Genomic DNA, 14019 nt, shown 5'->3' on the forward strand with positions numbered 1-14019 from the left:
CCTCCAACTGAGGGAACAGGCAGCAACATGGAGCATTCTCTGGGGGATGAGGCTTGGCTGTGTTCATAAGTAACACCTGTGTTTATCTGTGCTTCGAGGTGCCAGATACCCCTTTGTCAAAAATAGCAAAGCTTCCACCAATACGCTAGTCCTTTCTGAGGAGGGCTTATGGTATCATTTTATTTTCCAAAGAACCTTTCTTTCTCCAGCTTTCTCCATTTAGTTAGATTTGAATAGAATTAGAAGTGTTCAGAAATCAGTCCTACCACGGCTGAGTTTCTAAACCTAAGTGATAGAAGTTAACAATTTAAAAATGATAATCCTCTTAATTTATTATGGAAAGAGATTCCTTTCTTCTTTATCCTCATTTTTGCTCTTTCTTTATTTTTCCCCAAGCAATCATGCACATGTTTTTGGAGGCATAACAGCTCCAACCCATCCAGAAGCAGACACATTGCAATGCTTCACTATTGCGATTGCAGTTCAGGGTTTACTTTGGACCTTGAGCTCATTAGGGAAATATTTGACATCTCAACTCCAATTATTTAGTAGTCACCAAACTGCAAAGGCCACACATAACTGCCTGCAACTGGTTATAATTGGGGAGGATCAGAAGAATGATAGCAGAGGACTGCATTTCTCTTAATCTCCAAAGACAACAATACCTCAGGTCATGGTTCCTTTCCAAAATATACTGAAAAGCTGGAAAACAATAGACGTCCTTTCAGATGAGAAGCAACCAAAGTATTCTCATATTAGAAATAGAGTCCTCTCAGAAACGTTTTATAGATCTTCATTTGTCTGTCTTCTTTCTTTTCTTTCTTTCTTTCACTTTGTATAGGAAGCATTCTTTTTTTTTTTTTTTTTCTGAAGGATTCAGTGATTGAATAGCTCTCTGGTTCTTCCTCTCCTTTGTTCTCCCCCTCTCTTCCTTGTCCACATTCCAGTCTTGATTCTGAGTCAGTCTGTCAAGGTGTTCCATTGCCAAAGGCAGATATTTGTTTCCCAAGGGTTTTGTTTGTGAAAAGAAACCATTTCTTCACTTGTAGTATTTCTCTAACAAATTATTCTTCTCGTGTTCTGAGTTGAACTATCATTATCAACATATCAGCCTTCTCTATCTTCCTGGAGGTTTTACTTTACCAATATCTGCTATACTTTCACGGAGGAATCCTCATGCTTTATAGAGGTCTTGTGCAAAGGGTAATGTTTTTGTACAGGGGATTGGTTTTTATTATCAATATAGATCCTAATTTCTTTTTTAAATTCTACATGATTTCAAGTATATGGTAGTTTGAAAAAGGCAAAATTATGGAGACAAGAAGATCATTGAGTCAGGGGGAGGAAAGATGAATGTATAGAGCATAGAGGATATTTAGGACAGTGAAAATATTCCACATGGTATTGAAGTGATGGATCTATGTCATTATACGTTTGTCTAAACCCCATTAACTATACAACACCAAGAGTGAACCCTTAGGTCAACTATGGGCTTTTGGTGGTTACGATGTGTCAATATAGGTTCATCTTTGGTAACAAATATGCAATTCCAGTGAGTGATGTTGATATTGGGGGAGGCCATACAAGTGTGGCCTCCTCCATACTTGTATGGCTGATAGTTGATGAGAAATCTCTGTACTTTTCTCTCAATTTTACTGTAAATCTAAAACTGCTCTAAAAAGTTAAGTCTTTCAGAAATTATTCATCATGCACATTTTGCTGTATTTCCATATATTTTTTCTCCCAACAAAAGCTATTTCCTTTCTTTTAAAACTGTAGGTTAAGAATGTCTCTCATTGTTTTTAAAGAGACTATCATGAACTCACAGACCTATCACTTCACTTCTTTCTACAGTTATCCCCATTCACCAATCTATTTTCATCTCATTTTTACCTAATAATACAATGTAGTAGCTACAACACCATTTACATACCTCTTCCTCTATCGTTAGATGTTAGATTATTTCTAGGTTTCAAATATTAGGACAAATGATAGACCAATTTTTATAAACATGCTTTTAGTCTCTCACGTTTAGGTTTATTTCTTTGAGTTCAAAGCCTACTTCCCATAGTCTTGACGCATATTATTAAATTATTTACCAAAATAGCCTTTGGAAATTTGTGCTCTCATCTATGTTTTATTTTGCGTAATTAAAAAGTTATTGACTAAATGGGACATCTGGGTGGCTCAGTTGGTTAAGCATCCGCCTTCACCTCAGGTCATGATCCCAGTGTCCTGGGTTCAAGCCCTGCATTGGGCTCCCTGCTCAGTGGGGAGTCCGCTTTCCCCTTTCCCTTTCCCTTTCACTCTGTGTGTGTTCTCTCTGTCTCATAAATAAAAAAAAATAATAGAGAAAGAAAGAAAGAAGAAAGAAAGAAAGAAAGAAAGAAAGAAAGAAAGAAAGAAAGAAAGAAAGAAATTTATCTTTTTAATAAGTTATTGATTAAAGATGATTTCTCTTTGATTTACTTGATTTTTTTTTTAATTAATGGAAATCCTAAATAGTTTTGAACAGTTTTCCCATGTTTTCATTCTAGTTGTGCTTCCTCTTTTGTGAGCTGTCCTTGCTCTTTTCTCATCTATTCTTTGGGTTCTCAGTACTTCTCAGGTTTTTCATATGGGGTTTCTAGAAGATTGTAACTATTTGAGAGGAGGCTTTTTTTTTTTTTAAAAGGACAAAACTATACATTTTTTTAAGTGAAAAGTTTTTAAGCCTGTAGAATCTTGACTTGTCATGGCTTGAGCAGATGTGGGTGAACATGGTGGATGGTTTCATGGCCTCAGCAGTGTTCTTAGGGAAAATATTTTTTAGGACTGTTGGTAAATCTTTTATTTCTTGACATTGGAATGCAGATAAATGAGAATATATGGACAAACTTAGAGAAAACCATATAAACATAACCCTTTCAATCTTGAAATTGTTATTAAAATGCATTTTAAAATAATGTGTGTTCCAAATCACTATCCTCTATTTTTTCCACACTCTCTTTAAATATAGAGTGGGTCAGGAGGAGTTTTCAGAGAAGAGTCTGTGATAGGGTGTTTGTGATTCCGGGAGCTGTTTTGGTATGTGCTATGCTATTACACCTGGCACCAGTCCTGGACCTGCCTTTGATATTTAGGTGATTGTTTACCCACAAATATGCAATTACTGTTTATAAAGGAAAAATGTACCTTTAGCTGCCACTTCTGCTTCATTTGCTCCCTGTTAGAAGAGCAATGGAAAATAGAACTTGAAAGAAGTAAAGGAGACAGAAAACGGGCTGTGTAAAATTGTGTATGGGGTGGCACCATAAGAAAGAACCCCATAGGAGTGAAAAGTCTAGTGTCATTGTGGGGAGGCAGGGCTCTGCTGAGGACAAGCCATTCCATACACTGCAGAATGTGAAAATAGCTGTTTGATTACAATGTTGTGCACATTAATGTGTTCACTGGCCATTTTCCTCATCTCTGAGGAGAACCCAGCAGGATAAATTCAAATGTGTGTTTTAGGAATGACAAGCCTATGAGAGTTCTTTACCTTTTTCCTCCTCCATCCTCTAGTATCAAACATACCTGTTCTTGTTCTGGGTAATCTAGTTCTTCAAGAACCTGGTAGATGATTATAGTTAATTAAACAGGATTGTAGAATGATATTAATGACTTATAATGACTAAATGTGATACACTCCCAGCCTCACATAGTAGTTTTAACAAGAGTCTTTGATGCCTCAACTCAAGAATATGACTCATGGTGGAAATTTAGGGAATGGTGAAGTGCTGGTGAGGAGTATGGTGATGGTGGCAGTGTGGTCAGAATTTTGACAGAGAATTTATTCCAGTCTTTAGGAGTTTCTACAAAGGAAGTCACCTGTTCATCTATTGAGCAATGACTTGCTTAATGTATACATATTAATATAGAGTTTCTCAGAATTCTTTCTCTCTTTCTCTGTATATGTTTATGTGTGTGTGTATGCAAAACGCCTGTGAGAAAACTTAGCTTTAACTCTTTTACTCTAGTACTTACAAGTCTTTAAAAGGTACTATTGTTAATTTGCATTAAAATAGAAAAATTCATTTATTCTCACTTCAATTCTAAGGCTAATTCTCTATCTCTATGGAAAAATAGGTCTTTACTTAAATGGAAAAGACTTGGTCATTCTGCCAATACCTAGCAGTATAATCTAGGCATGTTCTTTTATGTCTCAGAACCTCAGTTTACTCATCTGCAAAAAAAAAAAAAAAAAGAAAAAGAAAAAGGATCAGTAGTACTATCATAGAAGATTGTTTTGACAATTGTCAACATGGTTAATGTTATTACACTATCTGCATTTTAAAAGGCTGCTGATGGCATAATTGATGATAGAACTGCCATGTGAGAATTGCAATTTGGAAAAGAAGAATTTGGAAATTTTGACACATTGAATTCTTTTTACTATTGGCTAGAAATAGTTATATTAAAGATGCTTAAAACCATAAGGCTAAGATTTGTTAAACACACTTGGTTGATGACCTCTTAAAGGCCTTTTTACTTAGTTCAAAGGATCGAAGGAGTAGTTATTTTTAGGGAATTTCATTTCTAGTATTGTGTTCATTGGGATATTACGAATTTTTTTTTCTAGTATCTCCCTGTCAAAAGAACTGACTTGTTAACAAATTTCAGGGGCAGCTGTGAAGACGAACGCTGTCAGTAACTTCCCATTAAGTTCCAAGCTTCAGTCTAGCATGGAGAATGTGCTAGTCCTGTGATGGATGATCCTTCCCAAATGCTGCATTTGAAATGGCTTTCTATTGTGAATGGTTAATCTTATTGAGTTCAAATTGAGAGTTTCTCAGAATTCACATATCATTTCAGGTTTGAAAGCTTATCCAGCTATAGCTAGGATATTTAGGACTCGATTTTTAAAATCATACTTTTCATACTATTATGGAAAGAGGTGTTTGTATAAGACAGTATTTTCTCATTTTGCAGAAAATTAAATTATTAATGTGATTTTAGGTAAGGGCTCTCTACTAGATCAGTGGATCAATTTTGAGGACAGAATTATTTCATTGTAAACACTTGAAATAATGCCCCAATAAGTGGAAATTTAATGTTCTACTTTACTTGATTATTGTAGGTGCGGGCATCCTTAATTATTTTGATAACTGGCATTAAAACAATCTCTGCAAAGAGTTTGGCTTTTTAAGAAGGTGGTCCTCATTTGAAAATTGCATCAGTGGGATATTCCTCACATACGATTGTGGAGTTTTTCTGTCATTTCTACGGTTTAAAGAGTGAAACTTTTCATATACTGGATGGATTGCTGCGGTTTAGTTCTGTTCACTAAGCAGTCGAGTTACAATCTTTTTGTTTGAGTGAAATGAGGTTATCACTCAGGTCCTTTGTAACTTAATTGGTAGAAGAGCTGGGTGCAGCTTTGATAGTATGCCCTTCATAGGCAAATTCTTAATAACCACCTAGAGGTCAGCTGTGTCCCTATAGCATACAGTGGAATTCAAGATTTTCTGGATAATATTTGCTGAGATGGGTAGATGAAATGATAGGACTTATTCGAGATGATCCCACAACTCTTAAGATTTAATAATGGGTAGAAATACACGTTGGTTAAAGACTGGGACTTTGAACTCAATAGGCTTTGGTGCAACCTGGCCTCCACCACTCAGTCACTGAGTGTCTTTGGGCAAATGGCTTACCACTCTCCACCATCCTTGTTTTCATGTCTACAAAATAGAAATAACAGTTCCCACCTCTGAATGTTTTTAGAATTTAATACATTCACATAAATTGCCTAGTAGACTCCTAAATGATATTGTCATGTGATAAACTGAAGTTTCTTTATGTACATATTTTCTTAGGTAAACTTTTTCCCTCATTTAATAATTCTCTTCCTTTTCCCCACTATTACGGACTGCCAGAAAGAATGCTATTTGGGGTATAATAGAAAATCTTTCTCAGATTTTCCTCCCACAGAGAACAAAGAATATAGCAAAAGGACCTCTATTCTTGGGCCATCATTATCCTCAGTGCCTGACTGACGTGGAGCAAATGCATGGCCATATTTGAATGCCCCGCTATTTCCTACAGCAGCAGTCAAGGTCAGAATGATACTATTGGCCATCAAAAAGTATAATCTGTTGGATCTTGAAAGGCTTTAGCTAGAAATTCTTCCCCTTCTCATATGCACCATCCTAAAGGCCAGTCTCAAAGCTTTTTAGTTTCTCTTTAGACTTTTATTTTTGGTCCTGCATGCTGTAAGTGTGCCTTGCCTTGAACTATTTGAGGTTCATTGTTTACTTTCTTCTTCTTTGGAGTGTATTTCAAGCATGTTATTCTTAGTGGTCTTTTGTTAAAGCTCTCAGAGGCCTTCACACTCTAAAACAACAATGAATTAAAAGTTAATGTGTTATTATTTTTTACTCACTATAATTCCATCTTAGTATTTGAAATGGCTTCACCCAGGAGTGCAGAGCTTTCAAATACCTGACGCTCAACCTGCCATAACACTTCAAATGTCTCTCAGAATTTACAAAGATCCCTAAATGAACCAGCAGAATGATTTCCCAATGTTAGAGTCTGAACCCTAAAGCTTTTAACCCCTGAAAAGTTGTACAGGAAGTCAAGGGAAAAATGGTAAATGTTGAACTTTCCTGGCACAATAATGTCATTTGACAATTGATAATTTCTCCTATATTACTTGCATACCTCCCACATTGTATTTTTGGTAAACTTTAACTTCCTTTATCTTTCTTTCTTAAGAAAAAAATAAATATTCCTTCTTTAAAATATATCTTCAGCAACATGTGATACCAAAGAATGACCAATTTTTAAAAATTTGTAAAAAACAATGATTTTTCCTCTAGGTTATACATAATACATATACGTATACTTATACATATACGTATATATAATTACATATACATATACATATATGTATTATGTATATGTAATATACATATATATGTATGTAATATGTAATATATATATGCCAAATAATTTGTGTTGAAGAGACATCTAAATTCAGTATGATATATGAGGTATAATCAGAGCAGAGAAAGTATAGCTCAATTCTAAATCTTTTATTTATATATATATATATTTTTAGAAGTTAAATTAATTCCTTAGTAATGCTACTTCTTGATTCATTTTTTTGGATGCTGGCTACTAATTACTGATCAGTTACGTTTCCTACTCAGTTTTTAAAACCTGGTCTCAAAATTCTGTTGATGGATTTATCCTGTGTTGTTACAGGTTGACAAAAGGGACAGGGAGACCCAAAAGTGTCCAGTTACCAAAGCGTTCCTGGCAAGGCAGGAACTGTGTACATGGGAATGCACAGAGAGCATGCCTTTTGCATATCAGTTGTAGTGATGGATATTTCAATTTCATTCTTAGGACTGTCAGATTGAAACTTAGATCTTGAGTACCAGAAGGAGTTTCAAAGACACATTTGTGAAATACTCAGAAATATTAGATGCAGGACATCTCTGAGGTCAGTGCAGTGCATTTTGCTAAAGAATCTACATCCACAACATTGACTACTTCATGACAAAAACAGTGTAGATTATGTATAAGTCAATTTCATCTCATAGCATTTTACATTATAGAAAATTATTGCAACATGGAATATTATAGCATGTTTACATTATGGGGCTTTCAATTCTGATGGAAGATGGTTCAGATATTATGGAGAAGTAATTTTATGTACTACAAAGGAGCTTAAGGTTTTTCTTAAAGAAACTCAGAAAAAGGTGGGAAGAGAATTTGTTGTGATTAAGAATTCGTTGTGATTGTGGCCCAGGTTGCGGAATTGGAATTAAATTGTAACTGATTATAATTGTAACTAATTGTAACTGATCTATTTGTGATGAGTGCAAGGCAACTGTGATTAATTGCTTACTCTCTTCCATAACTGACTGCCTTCCTCTTTCCTCTCCGCTTCATTTCCAGATCTAGACCAAAATGTTCTAATGAATCTTCTTCTTACATTATATAACCATTAGCATATAACCCATCTTGCAATGGAGTTTTATAAAGGTCTGTAAATTGCAAATGTCGGTATTGGAATATTAACAATTTATTCACCTAAGTAGTTACCTTCAATGCATCCCCCTCCTAGTTTTCTTTATCTGTGTGTTCAGGTCTTTCTTGATGAGGAAATTTAAGAGATGTTTTTGCTTAAATTTAAATGAACCAAATACTGTTGTAGGCAGAGTCAGACCAGAGACCAAGAATCTTAACAAAGAAATTTGCACATACTGTTTAGTTTTGTTTAGGTTGTTTTAGAGAGCAAAGAAAGGAAACAGCGATATTTGGAAACTGATCACTAAATAATAGTTTTATGCAATCTCATGAAGAAATGGAAAACAATTGTATACTCCAAATAATTGTTTAAATAAGATTGTTAGTAGACTTGTTATTTTTTTTTTCTTCAGTGGTTGTATATTGCACTCCACTTTACAAATGAAATAAAACACTGGAAGAAGACATACATAAGAGAAAAAGCATTGCTCTCAGCTTTTACGCTGCTTCCTACTTTATTTGGGACTCTGTCCTCTACCCAGACATCGGTCATTTGAGATCCGTGCCAGGTAAGTAAATTAATTGATTATAAATGTGTAAAGCCTTTCTATCACCTCTTGAAAATAATGAAACTCTAGAAGACAATAGAACTTGCAGCAGTAACAGCGAAATGGCTTACTAAAGTGAATTAGAAGGTTGCACCAGATTTCATCTAGCTCTTTAACATATGTTTATCTATCCAGCTATCTATTTATCTATCTAATGTGTGTGTTTACACACAATGCATAAATGTTATGCAAAATGTATATAGAAGCAGATGCCTCACAAAGATTAAATGTTATTTTTTATATGTCTCTAAAGTCTGTGTCTCATATTAATACAATGGATTGTCAGATTTTTCCATTGTTCCACTTCAAAGCATGCAATTATATTGCCTTAATTGGAAGCACTGATGTGTTTTCACCAAGGATGTTTATTTGTATTCTGACTACTGAGATATAAATATGGGACCATTTGCTATTTTTAGTTTTCCACTAACATTTTTTTAACTTTTTATCTTTATGAACAGACACGTCGAGTTTATTGTCAGTTCAAAATTCTGAATTTGTAGTGGATTCACATAAAAATCTTACCAGTTGTCGTACTGAAATGAATCTTTTTTCGAGGGTCGTGATAATACATAGCAGAAAGCATAACAGACAAATCCAGGGACTTGCTGACTTATGTATTACCATAAATCCAACTGGCATGGATTTTATCCAGGAAGCTTTGGTGTCCATTTGACCAGAATATCTGTAAATATTTTGTTATCTCTGATCAGTTTGGTCAGCATGGATTTAAAACCCTTTTTGATAGGCACATGTTGGTGGTGAAAATACAGTTTCCTCCAAAACTTTTTGAGGATATAATCTCTGCAGGGATTTCAGTGGAACAAAATTTTCATCTTGTCAGGTAATAAAAGTATTAAATTATACTAATTATCACTAAATAGAAATTAGAGACTTTTCTTTAATCCTGTGTATGACAGCAGGGCCCTGTTGATCAGTGCAGCATAGATTCTGTGTTTCCCCACATCTGGCTTCAGTGAGATGAATTAACCAGTTAACTTGAAATTGTCTTTGCTATAGACTGAACCAGCAAATCTGGAAATGCCATTTTTAGTGCTGATTGTGTTCCAGGTACCATTTAAGGTATTTTATATGTATAAACCTATTTAATCTTCAAAATGTGCACAATGCACATTTGTTTGCTTCCCTAATTTTATAGTTGAGGTAACCAAAACGAAAGGAGGTGAAGGTACCATGTCTCTTATAATATTGAGCCTCTTGTTCTCTGACTAATGAAAATATTACCACAGATAATTATTATATATTTATGACTTAGTAAGAGACCCTCACAATATTATTATTTCCTTTATTTTTTCACAATATCTTTCCTCAAAGCTAAGAAAAGAATCCATGCCTACCAGTACTTCATCTAAGTGGGAATGCAGCCAAAAGAGCTTCTTAAAAACAGAGGCAGTTGTCCCTGAAACTAATAATATGTTATACGTTACATAAATTGAATTAAAACAAAACAAAACAAGAGGCAGTTGTGAAATGACAATAATTTGTTCATTCATTCATTCAACAAATACCATATTTATTTTATATCTGCTATGCACCGGGTACTTTTCTGGATGTATACAAAGATCTTCAAGTAGACTATATTATTTTATACAATCAAATAAATAAAGTCATTACAATTGTGATGAGTTAGGAAAAAAAAGAGTAGATGCTGGAATAAAAATAATACAAAGGACTTCCTTTAGGTAAGGATAGTCAGTAAAAGCTTCTCTGAAGGAATGATATTTCAAATGAGACCTGAAGACAAAGAGTAGTCACACTACAAGAGCTATAGACAAGGAATAGCCAAGAGAAAGGTCTCCACAAGAATCTGGAGAAAGTGAGAACTCAGAATGTTCCAACTTAAGGAAAGCCAGTGTGGTAGGAACACAGAAATGAGCAAAGGAGATACATCTGAGATGAGGCTCAGAGGGTGAAGTGGCCATATCTTGCCACAGAAGCAGAGGCAGCTTGAATCAGCACTCTGTCAATACCTGGTGGGTTCATCAGCACAACACAACCCCACTGGCATTGACTTTGTTCTAGGATCTTGGCAGTGGCAGGAAAATGATTTACCAGCTATGTCTTCTGTGGTAGTCCCAGTTCTGGATATATATATATATATCTCATTTGATACTTACAATCCTGTAAATAAAATGTACCTAAAAAATAAAATAAAAAAAATTTTTTAAAAAAGTACCTATATTTATCTAGGTAAACAAGCAGAGAAACAAAAAGCCTCCAGTGTAATAAAGTATCTTACTCAAGGTTACACGGCCATGAGAGAGTAATGGAGTCAATCCCAACTTTGAAGTCCTAACTATGCCAGGCTTCTTCCCTGTGAGTCACAAGGCTGAATGGAGAGGATGAAATTGAATGATCCCCACAGAAGTGTCTGATAGAGAGGAGCCAGAAAGTCCCAAGAGGATGTGTTGGTTCCCTAGCAGAGATTTGTTGGACATGGGAGAAGGGAGTCCTGTCTTAGACATTTGTGGAAAAGAGATGCTGAGACTTAGAAAGCAGGACTCAGAACTTCTTTGGGCCAGAATGGAGGCTTGGAAAGGACAGTCACTTTGTTTATTTCTGTGGGGCATATGTCCCTGCATACTGTTAGCAAGAATGGGGAGGAGTGGCTGGCAAATATGGGGTATTATCAGTGCAACTTCAATCAAACTAGTCTAGGTCTCATCCTGAATTTCTTTTTTTTTTTTTTTTAATTTTTATTTATTTATGATAGTCACAGAAAGAGAGAGAGGCAGAGACACAGGCGGAGGGAGAAGCAGGCTCCATGCACCGGGAGCCCGACGTGGGATTCGATCCCGGGTCTCCGGGATCGCGCCCTGGGCCAAATGCAGGCGCCAAACTGCTGCGCCACCCAGGGATCCCTCATCCTGAATTTCATCTGTACTTCTCACCACCCAAAGCTGTGACATACGTGAATATAGCACAGGCTCAGAGAATGTTGTAAAAATGTGACATTGGTCTATGTGTAATGACATTCCTAATAGACCTAAGGAAGTAAGTGGGGATTTCTTCTTGGTTTGGGACTAAAACGATGGAACCTTTGTAGTTCCCCCTTGGTATTAATGTAATCTCCCCTTTTGTATTCAAGTTACATATGCATTATTACTTTTTGAAAAGTGGGTCCACTGCTTTCTGTCTCCAGAAATCTGAGTACTGATTCATATTGTATTTAGTTGTTTCATGGGAAAAGATGGATTACAAGACTGAATTCAAATGGTGGCCAATTGCCATTTTTTAAATCACCAGGATCCCAAATATTAATTTCACATGTGCACATCTTAAACCATAATTAAGTTGAACAGCAATCTGGTGGGAGATTCCATCTTGCAGTCCACGGACCTCATTTTCCGACTTCTCAGGGACACTATATTTTTCTTTTCCTATTGAACATTCTTTATTTAATAGACTTTTTGAAGATTATATTTTTCTGGAAAGTTATTTTAATTCAGGTGTTTTTTTTTTTGTGGAAATAGATTACCCACTTTTTGGGCCTCTAATAGGATGAAAAAGCTGTGTAGGGAAGTGGAGTAAGAGGTACAGGGAGCCTTTTTAAAACAAAAATAAAAACAAGAGCAAAAAACAGCGAAGTTCCTGACTGGGGAAATACTGTGTGAATTTATTTTATTGATTCTTGTTAACTGATTGAGTCTAATAGAAGAAACGAGAGAACCAGAAAGAGAGAAAATTGTGCGTCATAGTGGAATACTTCCGTTGTTCTTTTTTTTTTAAGATTTTATTTTTTTTTATTTATGAGACAGAGAGAGAGAGAGAGAGAGGCAGAGACACAGGCAGAGGGAAAAGCAGGCTTCCTGGAAGGAGCCCGATGTAGGACTCGATCCCAGATCCTAGGATCACGCCCTGAGCTGAAGGCAGATGCTCAATAGCTGAGCCAGGGACCCAGGCATCCCTCGTTGTTTCTTTTTCAAACAAGTTTTTGTGTAGCTGTGAATTGAAAAAGTTCTTCGGGCAACTACAGTTTCCTAGGACATTGGTAAAAGATGACATCAGTCTTAGGGAGACCATCAGGTGAAGAGGGTTTAGGATTTGGGGAGAACATGTCATCAGAACCTTCCAGTAGCCCAGCACTGACATAAACTAGAGTAGTAATTCCCAAACAAGGACCACACCTAATGACATGGTAATCTGAGAGATTTCTAAATACAAAGTCCTAAAATCTGCGTGTGAAATTCAGATTCAATAGGAATGGGAGCTGGGGACATAGAAATCCCAAGCAATTTCTAAAGCTTCCCTGCAAGTTGTGAAGAAAGGTTTATGAATTACTGAGTAGAGGCCTAAACTGTCAACCTGTCATTAGAGAATCTTTTCTTTTTGTCACTCAGGTTTCTCCAATAGGAGAAGATAGGGGCCATGAGCCACCTTGTAGATGAGAGCTTGTCTAGGCACTAAAGAGGGCTAACAACTCCTTCTTCTACAATGTCTTTTTTGTGGGTTTCTCTTTCTCTTCTCCTCATTCATTTTCCTTCTTTTTGCTGTCCTGACTCCATCCTGGTTATTTTTATTATTTTTTTTTGTGTGTGTACATAGGGTGCTTTATTCTCCACAGAGTGATACGTGCTAAGATGGGTTGGGCTTGGGCTGATGTCCCCATATGTACAGAACTGAATAAAGTGGGTCTCTGAGAAGAAGTCTGATTTGCCTTGATGTGGAAAGGGAGAGGGGGAAGATGGAGATGGACATTACAACCAGGGATGTGTTCAGTCCTATGCTGGTTCTGGCCTGGATGCAGGGAGATAAGGCAGCTGTTAGGATAGTCACTTCCAGGCTGGGGCTCCCTGCCGAGCTTGGAGGGCCTTCTGTACCACATCTTCCGACTGGGCATCTGAGATCTCCCGACCCCAGGCAGGAACCTCTGGTGCAGGTAGGCTTACTCCAGCCTTCTCTTTGGAGAAGGTAAAAGGGATTTTGTTCTATGGGAGATTATAGAAATACTGTGAAATTTGGGTAGAAAATGTACTGTGTTGATCAATATGAGACTTACTTTAAAAAAATCAAAATGTATTCTTGTGAGACGATTCACTTACTCTCTTATTGAATTTATCCCACAGAAGCCTAGTTTGCTCATAGCCGTTTTCTTGAGCCCGGATGGATAGGATGAACCTGTCCCTTGTGTCCAGTTGACAGATAGTATACCACTAGCCAACTCCTGTCACTCTGCTTCTCTTTACTTGAAACCCAACATTAATGGACCTTCCAATCCTAAATGCTAATATCTACTCTTTTCATGGAGTCACTGGCACTGAGACCGATCGTTTTAGTACCAGTCTAATACCTTTACTCTCCATACCATCTCCTGCTGTGGATCTCAGCATTTCTGCCATTGCCAATCCACTTGACAATACGCTCATGATTAAATTCCTTCTGAGACTCT

The 14019-nt window shown here is 36.4% G+C and overlaps 1 long non-coding RNA gene across 13 annotated transcripts in view; it reads left to right on the forward strand.

Moving 5' to 3' along the window:
- LOC144318330 (uncharacterized) overlaps positions 1–14019 on the forward strand; it is a 299311-nt gene that overhangs the window by 184514 nt on the left and 100778 nt on the right. For all 13 annotated transcript variants that reach the window (XR_013384189.1, XR_013384192.1, XR_013384190.1 and 10 more), the window contains one exon: positions 8415–8570. This is a non-coding gene — a long non-coding RNA (uncharacterized LOC144318330). The remainder of the gene's footprint in view (positions 1–8414; positions 8571–14019) is intronic.

This window comes from Canis aureus, chromosome 8 (genome assembly GCF_053574225.1).
Source record: "Canis aureus isolate CA01 chromosome 8, VMU_Caureus_v.1.0, whole genome shotgun sequence".
NCBI lineage: Eukaryota > Metazoa > Chordata > Mammalia > Carnivora > Canidae > Canis > Canis aureus.